Raw genomic sequence first — 12,005 nt, forward strand, 5'->3', positions numbered from 1 at the left:
AGGATTATGGCAAATGCTGAAAAGCCATGATAATGGCATATAATTCTAGTCTTTGAGCTGATTTTAAGTTGACTGTTTCAGTATAAAGTTGTCCATTGATTTGCAAAAGTGATTTGCCATTTAGTGGAAGTTTCCCAGAGCCATTGTTGTTGATCCTTTGAAAAAAGGAACAACAATAATTTTGAGGCTCAAAACCTATAAGCTATAAGGGTTGCCTATGCCCCTTGATAATCAAGGAGGCGACAAGATCAAAATATGGAAGTGTATTCCATGGGCTATTAGATGGTTCAATGTGCCCAAGCTGTAGCTGCTCTTGTATCAATCTAGCAACTGCTTTAAGTTTCTCCTGAGAAAGGGGCCATTGGTCTACCCACACAGGATTATCTGATTTCCAAGTAATTGGTTCTGCACAATGCATTATTGGGGTAGCAGGAGCTACCAAGGCCCCTATGCTAAATTTTGATATCCTAATCCACGCCTTCTGGTATTGGGTGCCATTTCTATAGGGGTGAGAATTCCTCGCTGTTCTTTCCCTAGTCCCTTAGTTGTCAAAAATCCCCGATCAAGCATCTGAGTACTGACTAAACCATTAGGACTCACAAACAATGCTCCCGTATTTTTCTTTTTTTTTTTTTTAAGATTTTATTTATTCATTTTAGAGAGAGGAGAGAGACAGAGAGAGAAGAGAGGGAGGAGCAGAAAGCATCAACTCCCATATGTGCCTTGACCAGGGAAGCCCGGGGTTTCGAACCTGCAACCTCAGTGTTCCAGGTCGATGCTTTTACCCACTGTGCCACTGCAGGTCAGGCCGACTCCTGTATTTTTCAAAACGTCTCTACCCCACAAATTAACTGGCCATCCAGGGAGCGCATAAGGCTGAAAAAAATCCAGAATGACCTTCTTAATCTTCCCAATGTAAAAAACTAGAACTTTGTTGAGGGGATTTACTCTGCCCTATAACTTGTAATTCTGTGACTGCTGCATGAGTGGGCCAGGAAGGAGGCCAATGTAGCTTAGTAATAACAGATACACCAGCTGCAGTATCTAAAAGTCCTTTAAATTTATGTCCTTGTATTGTTAGTTCCATTTCAGGGCGTTCCTGTGTTGGGAGCCGATCAACAACTGCTGGCTGACAAGGTCACAGCAGGAGAAGACCCACAACTGCTGGCTGACAAGGTCACAGCAGAAGAAGATCAAAAACTGCTGATTGACAAAGTCACAGCAGAGAAGACCAACGACTGCTGGTTGACAAATTCACCGCAGTGAAGACCAATGGCTGCGGGTTGACAAAGTCACCGCAAAGGAAAGGCACAATGATACTTCCCCCTTTGACTTTTTGAATTAATCTGGCCTTATATCACCCCCTTTCTGGGTGTGTGCTATTATTTATGGCACAGGGATAATAGTACCGTGCTTTCCCTGTAGATTCGTAGTAATTTCTTTGGGAATGAGACAGAGGGTGTGAGTTCCACAGAAAAGCCTGTAAGCCCCTTGAACTGGGCTCGTAAACATAAGAGGCTGGCTATGATATCCCTCGTAAAGGGTTAAGTTTGTAGGAGAATTTCTTCTTATTAATCATGTTAGAAAGAATAGATTGTGACTTGTGAATGGGTAGGAGGCAGGGGCTGTGCACAGAGCACCTTTTGGCCTTCACTTAATTCAACATTTTTCCTCCCTAGCCTTTTCATGTGATAGAGTAGAGAAACATTCCTTTCTTCTTGCTTATTTGATCTGCAGATAGTGGTACACTCTAAAAAGAATATAGTTAGAATTTAACTAGTGTGTGAATATAGTAAATAAATAAAATTTGACTAAACAATAGAATCTTAGGAAAGGAGTAATGGAATGGCCCGTTGCGTGGCCTGGGATGGCAATGCAGTCAGCAAGAAAAGAATGTTTTGCTAAGAGACTTGTGTTATGATTGAAGGCAGTTGCTGGGCTTTCTCAGCGAGACACTCTCATGAGGTTTGTATACTTCCCAAGATTCTTTCTTCAGATAATGAGAGGAATGTGGGGGAATCCACAGAAGCAATAGCAATAAATGTCTTCTGAAATTATGTTGCTACTAAGCTATCTTGCCAGTGCACTCTATATATCTTTAAGTAAAAGTTACTCTTAATGTTATGTCAATTTCTTAATGGGCAAGCCTTTTGTTATCTTGTGAGAAAAGTTAGGACACTGCATAAACTCAAGGCCATTTGCCTGAGCAAGCGGTAGTCCTTTGCTAATCCTTAATGATTTCATCTGTTAATCTCTCTCTACCCCTTGACTCACAACAACAGTAAAGTTGTTATTAGTTAGTACTAATCCTTTAAAAGCTTTTACCAATGTTGTTATCGCTATTCAAGTTATTTTGTAGTTGTACTTTGAATGATTTGCCACCTGATTTGTAATTTATAGATATAAATTAACTGTTATCTGGAAACATGTAAACATAGTGAAACAGAAGCAATGATTAATACCATGTAATTGTAACTTGGTGTGTGTGTATATAAAAGGAGCTGTACTAGCATTTGGCGGAGATGCCTGGCAGTAAATGCTAACTAGAGAATAAAGAGAAAGAAAAGAATTCGGCTCTCTCACTCGATTCACGCCGATGCCGTCTCTTCCCGTGGGACCCCTGGATTCCCCCCGGGGCTGGACCCCCGCATTCCTGACCGATTTTTTTAAAATCCAACTGGCAAAATCAGAGGAGCCAAATCGCCAATTTTCTTGGGGCCCATTTTCCAGGATGTGGCCTGAGAAGCAGAATTAGCATCCTTATACTATTCTTCTAACTGCCTGAATTAGCCCTGAAACAAATTATTTTTTTTATTAATTTTAATGGGGTGATATTGATAAATCAGGGCACATATGTTCAGAGAAAACAGCTCTAGGTTATTTTGACATTTGCTTATGCTTCGTTCCCATCACCCAAAGTCCAATTGTCTTTCGTCACCTTCTAACTGGTTTTCTTTGTGCCCCTCCCCTCCCCCAACCCCCTCCCTCCCCTCCCCCCCACCCCGTAACCTCCACACTCTTGTCCATGTCTCTGAGTCTCATTTTTATGTCCCATCTATGTATGGAATCATATAGTTCTTAGTTTTTTCTGATTTACTTATTTCGCTCAGTATAATGTTATCAAGGTTTATCCATGTTGTTGTAAATGATCCGATGTCATCATTTCTTATGGCTGAGTAGTATTCCATAGTATATATGTACCAAAACTTTTTAATCCACTCGTCCTCTGATGGACACTTGGCCTGTTTCCAGATCTTTGCTACTGTGGACAATGATGCCATAAACATGGGGGTGCATTTCTTCTTTTCATACAGTGTTCTTGGGGTATATTCCTAACAGTGGGATAGCTGGGTCAAAAGGCAGCTCGATTTTTAATTTTTTGAGGAATCTCCATACTGTTTTCCACAGTGGCTGCACCAGTCTGCATTCTCACCAGCAGTGCAGGAGGGTTCCCTTTTCTCCACATCCTCGCGAGCACTTATTCTGTGTTGTTTTGTTGATGAGTGCCATTCTGACTGGTATATGGTGATATCTCATTGTGGTTTTAATTTGCATTTCTCTAGTGATTAGTGATGTTGAGCATTTTTTCATATGCCTATTGGCCATCTGTATGTCCTCTTTGGAGAAGTGTCTATTCATTTCTTTTGCCCATTTTTGGTTTGGATTGTTTGTCTTCCTGGTATTAAGTTTTACAAGTTCTTTATAAATTTTGGTTATTAACCCCTTATCAGATGCATTGTCAAATATATTCTCCCATTGTGTAGTTTGTCTTTTTATTCTGTTCTTATTGTCTTTAGCTGTGCAGAAGCTTTTTAGTTTGATATAGTCCCATTTGTTTATCCTGTCTTTTATTTCACTTGCCTGTGGAGACAAATCAGCAAATATATTGCTGCAATAAATGTCAGAGAGCTTACTGCCTATGTTTTCTTCTAAGATGCTTATCATTTCACAGCTTAAGTTTAAGTCTTTTATTCATTTTGAGTTGATTTTTGTGAATGGTGTAAGTTGGTGGTCTAGTTTCATTTTTTTGCAGGTAGCTGTCCAATTTTCCCAACACCATTTGTTGAAGAGGCTGTCTTTACTCCAATGTATGCTCTTACCTCCTTTGTCAAATATCAGTTGTCCATAAAGTTGTGGGTTTATTTCTGGGTTCTCAGTTCTGTTCCATTGATCTATATGCCTGTTCTTATGCCAGTACCAGGCTGTTTTGAGTACAATGGCCTTATAGTATAACTTGATATCCAGAAATGTGAAACTTCCCATTTTATTCTTCCTTTTGAAGATTGTTGAGGCTATTAGTGTTCTCTTTTGGTTCCATATAAATTTTTGGAATATGTGTTCTATATCTTTGAAGTAAGTCATTGGTATTTTAATCGGTATTGCATTGAATTTATAAATTGCTTTGGGTAATATAGACATTTTAATGATGTTTATTCTTCCTAACCATGAGCACGGTATATATTTCCACTTGTTTGTATCTTCCCTGATTTCTTTTATCAATGTTTTATAATTTTCCGAGTACAAGTCTTTAATCTCCCTGGTTAAATTTATTCCTAGGTACTTTATTTTTTTCATTGCAATGGTAAAGGGGATTGATTCCTTAATTTCTGTTTCTGACAGTTCATTGTTAGTGTATAAAAATGCCTCTGATTTCTGAGTATTAATTTTATATCCTGCCACCTTGCCGAATTCATTTATCAGGTCTAGTAATATTTTGACTTCGACTTTAGGGTTTTCTATATACAATATCATATCATCTACAAATAATCATAGTTTTACGTCTTCTTTTCCAATTTGGATGCCTTTTATTTCTTTTTCTTGTCTGATTGCTGTGGCTAGGACTTCCAGAACTATGTTGAATAAGAGTGGTGAAAGGGGACACCCCTGCCTTGTTCCTGATCTTAAGGGGATTGCTTTTAATTTTTGCCCATTGAGTATGATGTTGGCTGTGGGTTTGTCATAGATGGCCTTTATCATGTTGAGGTATGTTCCCTGTATTCCCACTTAGGTGAGAGTTTTGATCATGAATGAGTGCTGGATTTTATCAAATGCTTTTTCTGCATCTATTGAAATTATCATGTGGTTTTTCTCCTTCCTTTTGTTTATGTGATGAATCACATTGATTGATTTGCAAATATTGTACCAGCCTTGCCTCCCAAGAATAAATCCCACTTGATCCTGGTGTATGATTTTCTTCATATATTGCTGGATCCAGTTTGCTAATATTTTGTTGAGGATTTTAGCATCTAAATTCATCAGGGCTATTGGCCTATAATTTTCTTTCTTTGTGTTGTCTTTGCCTGGTTTTGGAATCAGAATTATGCTCGCCTCATAAAAGGAGCTTGGAAGTCTTCCTTCCTCTTGAATTTTTTGAAATAGCTTGAGAAGAATAGGAGTTAGTTCTTCTCTGAATATTTGGTAGAATTCACTTGTGAAGCCATCAGACCCAGGACTTTTCATTTTGGGGAGTTTTTTGATAACTGTTTCAATCTCATTTGTTGTAATTGGTCTGTTTAGGTTTTCTGATTCTTCCAGATTAATTTTTGGAAGATTATATATTTCAAGGAATTTTTCCATTCCATCTAGGTTGTCTAGTTTTTTGGCATACAGTTCTTCATAGTATTTTCTTACAATATTTTGTATTTCTGTTGTGTTAGTTGTTATTTCTCCACTCTCGTTTCTAATTTTATTTATTTGAGTCTTCTCTCTTTTTTTCTTGGTGAGTCTGGTTAAAGGTACATCAATCTTGTTTACCTTTTCAAAGAACCAGCTCCTGGTTTTATTGATCCTCTGTATTGTTTCTTTAGCCTCTATGTCATTTATTTCTGCTCTGATCTTTATTATTTCGTTCCTTCTACTAGCTCTGGGCTTTACTTGCTGTTCTTTTTCTAGTTCTTTTAGATGTAGGGTCAAGTTGTTTATTTGAGCTTTTTCTAGCTTCTTGAGGTATGCCTGTAATGCTATGAACTTCCCTCTCAAGACTACTTTTGCTGTGTCCCATAAATTTTGAGTTGATGTATGCTCATTATCGTTCATTTCTAGGAATTTTTTAATTTCCTCTTTGATCTCATTGTTTACCCATTCGTTATTTAATAACATGCTATTTAGTTTCCAAGTGTTTGAGTATTTTTCAGGTTTTCTCTTGTGGTTGATTTCTAGTTTCATGCTAATGTGATCAGAGAAAGTGCTAGATATGATTTCAATCTTCTTAAATTTGTTGAGACCGCCTTTGTGCCCTAACATGTGGTCTATCCTAGAGAATGTACCATGAACACTTGAAAAGAATGTATATTCTGCTACTTTGGGGTGAAAGGTTCTGAAGATATCTATTAAATTGAGTTGATCTAGTGTGTCCTTTACGTCTGCTGTTTCTTTGTTAATTTTCTTTCTTGAGGATCTATCTAGTGATGTTAGTGGGATATTGAAATCCCCTACTATTATAGTATTGCTGTTGATCTCACCCTTTAAATCCATCAAACTCTGCTTTATATATTTAGGTGCTCCTATATTAGGGGTGTAGATATTTATAATGGTTATATCTTCTTGTTGGATTGCTCCCTTTATCATTATGTAGTGACCTTCTTTATCTCTTACTGTAGTCTTTGTTTTAAAGTCCATTTTGTCTGATATAAGTATTGCTACCCCAGCTTTTTTTTAATTTCCATTTGCATGAAATATTTTTTTTCATCCATTTATCTTCAGTCTATGTGCATCTTTTGTTTTAAGGTGTGTCTCTTGTAGACAGCATATGTATGGGTCCTGTTTTTTTTATTTTTATTTTTATTTATTTATTTGTTTTAGAGGAGAGAGAGAGAGAGAGAGAGAGAGAGAGAAAGGGAGGAGGAGCAGGAAGCATAAACTCCCATATGTACCTTGTCTAGGCAAGCCCAGGGTTTTGAACTGGCGATCTCAGCATTCCAGGTCGACGCTTTATCCACTGTGCCATCACAGGTCAGGCAGGTCCTGTTTTCTTATCCATGCAGCTACCCTATGTCTTTTGATCGGATCATTTAATCCATTTACATTTAAGGTTATTATTGATATGTAATTATTTATTGCCATTTTATTCTTTAAAAGTGTATTCCTCTTTTGCTATATTCTTTTTCTCCTTTGATCTGTTTACAAAAGGCCCCTTAGCATTTCTTGCAGCCTTGGTTTGGTTGTAGTGAATTCCTTGAGTTTTTGTTTTTTGTTTTTGTCTGGAAAGCTTTTTATTTCTCCTTCAATTTTAAACAATAGCCTTGCTGGATAAAGTAGTCTTGGTTGTAGGCTCTTGTTCTGCATTACTTTGAATATTTCTTGCCATTCCCTTCTGGCCTCAAGTGTTTCTGTTGAGAAGTAAGAAGTCATCCTTATGAGGGCTCCTTTGTAGGTGATAGTCTTTTTTTCTCTAGCTGCTTTTAATATTTTCTCTTTATCATTTAGCTTTGGTATTTTAATTATGATGTGTCTTGGTGTTGATTTCTTTGGGTTTCTTTTTTTTTCTTTTGTTGGGGGGGTTTCTTTTTAATGGAGTTCTCTGTGCTTCCTGAACATGTAAGATGTTTTCCTGCCTTAATTGAGGGAAGTTTTCAGCTATGATATGCTTAAACAAAGTCTCTATCCCTTGTTCTTTCTCTTCTTCTTCAGGAACCCCTATGATGCAGATGTTATTTCTCTTCATGTTGTCACAGAGTTCTCTTAGAGTTTCCTCAGACTTTTTGAGTCTCTTTTCTTTTTTCTGCTCTGCTTCCGTGCCTTTATTTATCATGTCCTCTAACTTGCTGATTCAATTCTCTGCTTCATCCATCCTGCTTTTAATTCCTTCCATTGTGTTCTTCATTTCTAATATTGTATTTGTCATTTCTGACTGATTTTTTTTTATTATTTCAATGTCCTTTTTTATATTTGCTATCTCTTTATTTAGGTGTCTGTAATGACCATCTATTGTTGTTCTAATATCTTTGAGCATCCTAACAATCGTTATTTTAAACTCTGTTTCTGGTAATTTGGTTATATCTGATTCATTCAGGTCCTTTTCTAGGGATTTCTCTTGATTCATTTGTGTTGCATTTCTCTGCCTTCTCATCTTATCTGTGTAAAAGAAGGTCTTGGCCCCTAGAGTCCACTGGGTTTGACCTCTGTTCACTAGGTATGGTCTGTCTGCAGGCCCACCACCCCCTCTGCTGTTGCTGCCTAGGGCGTTTGGGTATGGGTGTTGCCGGTGCCTGACCACTGGGGCTGTTGCTGTGGTTTCTGCCTTTTCTTCACGGAGTGGCTGTGATCACGTGCTGGGGTGTACAAGCCTTGGTGGCCTTGGCCTTCACCCTGCCCCCATGGGCGGCGTTATGCTCGGCCCTGAGGGCAGTGGCGAGCACCTTTGCTCAGCTGTGGGTCTCCGCCTGTTTCCGGGCTTCCGCCTCGCCCTTGCAGGAGGAGCCCACTCATGGGACGGCTGCAAGCCTTGGCTCCACAGGCCAGGTGGGACTGCATGCCCACGCTCAGTAGCCAGACTCTGCCTGTTCTGGGCTTTTGGTTCCACCCTCATCGGAGGAGCTGGCTCCCAAGTCAGGCCACAAGCCTCAGTTCCGTAGGCGGGGCAAGGCTGTGCTCCTGCACCCTTGCTCAAGGGCCGGTCTCCACCTCTTCCGGGGTTTCTGCCCTTCTCCCGCAGGCTGAATTACAGGTGGCCCGCAGCTGGGCTTGATCACTTTTGCATGCCCCCTCCTCCCCAGCCAGGCAAGACTGAGCTCACACCTGGGCCCAGTGGTATCCACCTGGCTTCTGCCCTTGCCAACAGAACCTCGCTTCCGCATCCCACCACCGCCTGCCCTCGGGTGAGCCCTCAGCTGTGTGGGTGGAGGCACTGCAGCTCAGACCCTAAGACTCACTACTCTAGCCCCGAAAGCTCCCTCCTAAGCGACTCTGCTCTGAGTGCCGCAGGAGAGCTTGTTTGGCTGGTGTCCTGCTTCCCTTTGCTGGTATTGCTGTTTCCAGGGGAAATATTCACTTCAGATTTGGGGAGTGACTCGTCCCAGGGGTTAGGGTGGCTGTCTCCCAAAATGTTTCTCCCTGTGCCTCCTAGAGTACACTCTCTTCCTGCTACTTCGGTCCTGTCCTCTCTCCCCATCCCCTGGAGCCCCAGGGGGAGAGTGGTTGTGAGAGAGGTGTTCTGCGCGGTCCCTTTAAGAAGAATCCTGGGTCTGAGGAATCAGTCTCTTTCTCACAAACAGTATCTTGTCCTGTTTCCAGCTAAATACTGTCCATACACCTCTTCTAGGCTCTGGGCCTGCGGGCTGGGGCTTTGTTCCTGGGACTCAGGACCCTCCCCTCTCTGCTAAACTCACTTCCCGCCATGCGAGTCTCTCCCGGCTGCCGTTTGCTCCAGAGAGTTGGGCAGCCTTCTCCATGTTTCCACCAATCTCGGTGTGGCTTCTTCAGTGTTCCTTGGGTGAAGAGTCCTCTTAGTTTAGTCCAAGTTGGTTTTTCCAGATGATAGTTCTTAAAAAATTAGTTTGTAATCCACTTTGGTTCTGGGAGGTGGAAGTTGGTACGTCCGCCTACTCCATCGCCATCTTGTCTCGATCCTCCTGAACACTTTTAACTTTCTACAGCCTCCTTCATTTTTTTTCCTTTAACCTCCAGGAAAGCCTACTCTTCAGAGTGATTTCTACCTCACCCCTCTCCTGTGAATTCTGCTTCTGTCCACAGGGTCATAGCTTCTGCCAGCCTTTATTAATCTCAGTCATGTATTTTATTTCTCCCTTCACCTCTCTTGCTAAGTCTACATTCTACCCCAGGGGTCGAGAACCTATGGCTCGCAAGCCAGATGTGGCTCTTTTGATGGCTGCATCTGGCTCACAGACAAATCTTTAATAAAAAAATAATAACGTTAAAAATATAAAACATTCTCATGTATTACAATCCATTCATTTCCTACAGCTCATGTTCATGGTTGCGGGTGGCTGGAGCCCATCACAGCTGTCCTCCAGGACAACACCAAATTTTTATTGGATAATGTGTAACATACACGGGTCGTTGTATGGCTCTCACGAAATTACATTTTAAAATATGTGGTGTTCATGGCTCTCTCAGCCAAAAAGTTTCCCGACCCCTGTTCTGCTGAATATGTTTTCTTTCTTTTCTTTCACTTGCCTTATCTTTATTTTCTTAAGCTTTAATACGTCTACTTAAAAAGAAGAATATTCAATTACCTCAATCAAAGGGTTTCACTCAGGCTATAATCAGATTTCCCTAATCATCTTTGTGATGGTTTTTTGCAGTTGGCTTGTTTGAATCTGAATCCAGACATGGTCCCCTGATTGCATTTTGTAGTCTGATCTCTTGAAGCTCTCTTAATCTAAAGCAATCTCCTCTCAATATTTGCAATGCCTTGTGTGATCCCAACCATAATGTAGTTAACACCTTCCTCCTCTCTTCACCCAGTTTCTAATATGTTTAACTGTTTTGGTACTTTCTTAATAGGCAGGTGTAATTTTTGTAAGTTTAGCGGCACTCATTTTAAAAGAAATTTTATTTTAAATTGTGGTAAAAATGCATACTATCATTTATCATCTCAAACACTTTTAAGTGTATAGTACATTTCAGTAGTGTTAAAGTATAGTCACTTTTTTTTATCTTGCAAAACTAAAACTCTTTACCATGTTAGACAGTAACTCCCCTGCCATTTCCTCCTCCGAACCCTGGTAATCATCATCCTAATACTCATTTTCCTATTTCCTTAAAGCTTTGTGTGATCACACTGGAAGAAACTGGGTCAGTTGTCCTACAGAATGTCCCCTGTTCTAAATCTGTTCACTTTCTCTGGTGTCCATGAGCTTATTCCTCTCTGAATTTTCTGTCAATGGAAATTCTCAACTCTGGAGACTTACTGTATTTCCCCATGTATAAGACACTGCCACGTATAAGATGCACATTAATTTGGGGGCCTGGAATTTGGAAAAAAAAAGGTATTACATTAAGTTATTGAACTCAAGTTTTATTCATCATAAAATTCATACAACTCCTCATCCGCATGAAAAAGTGGGAAATGCAAGTAAAAAATCTACAACCAATTGGCTCACTGATAGACCATCAGCTGGCCTGTGGAAGTCCTGGGTTTGATTCCTGACCAGGGCACACAGGAGAAGCACCCATCTGCTTCTCCACCCTTCCCCCTCTCCTTCCTCTCTATCTCTCTCTTCCCCTCCTGCAGCCAAGGCTCCATTGGAGCAAAGTTGGTCCAGGTGCTGAGGATGGCTCCATGGCCTCTGCCTCAGGTGCTAGAATGGCTCTGATTGCAATGGAGCAACAGCCCAGAGGGGCAGAGCATCACCCTCCAGTGGACATGCCGGGTGGATCCCAGTCAGGCGCATGCGGAAGTCTATCTCTCTGCCTCCCCGCTTAACTTCAGGAAAAAGAAAAGAAAAGAGGTGATGGACACTCCCGGAGAGGGACACTCCTAGGCCAGGGCTGCAGGCCCCCTCCCCGGGAGCCTTAACTAGAACAAGTCAGGAATCATCAGCCTCAAATAACTCCATCCTGATGGTTCTTTCATGCCACAAATGGCAGCAGTGACCACAGGGGTAATTAGTTAACTCTGCCTGTCACCCTGGGACTGTCTGGAACATATGGAAGAGATAGCCTCCCCACTTGACACACCTGAGCTGCCTGCGAGGTGGACCCCCACTCTGTTAACTTGGACTTCCGGCTTGCTGCCTGACGGGCTGCTTTCCTGGGGGGCTCCTTGCTCCACTCACCCCATTCCTGACCTATTGGACAGTGTGGGCACTGCTCTTAGGGTCAGGTTTTTGTTTTCTTTAGAAACACTTGTGTTTTTAAGCTCTTTTTGTGATGATACAAGTCACACATATTCCTTGAAGATGAGAAAAGAACATGTTTTTTTCTTTGAATGTTTATAGATTCCCTCTTCTAGATATATTTGCTGCGAAAAGGGGTCTAAAATGGTCCATGATCCCTTCTGTATAGATTTGTAAATAAGATAAAGATGTTGGCCTGACCTGTGG

Source organism: Saccopteryx bilineata, chromosome 3 (assembly GCF_036850765.1).
Source record: "Saccopteryx bilineata isolate mSacBil1 chromosome 3, mSacBil1_pri_phased_curated, whole genome shotgun sequence".
Lineage (NCBI taxonomy): Eukaryota > Metazoa > Chordata > Mammalia > Chiroptera > Emballonuridae > Saccopteryx > Saccopteryx bilineata.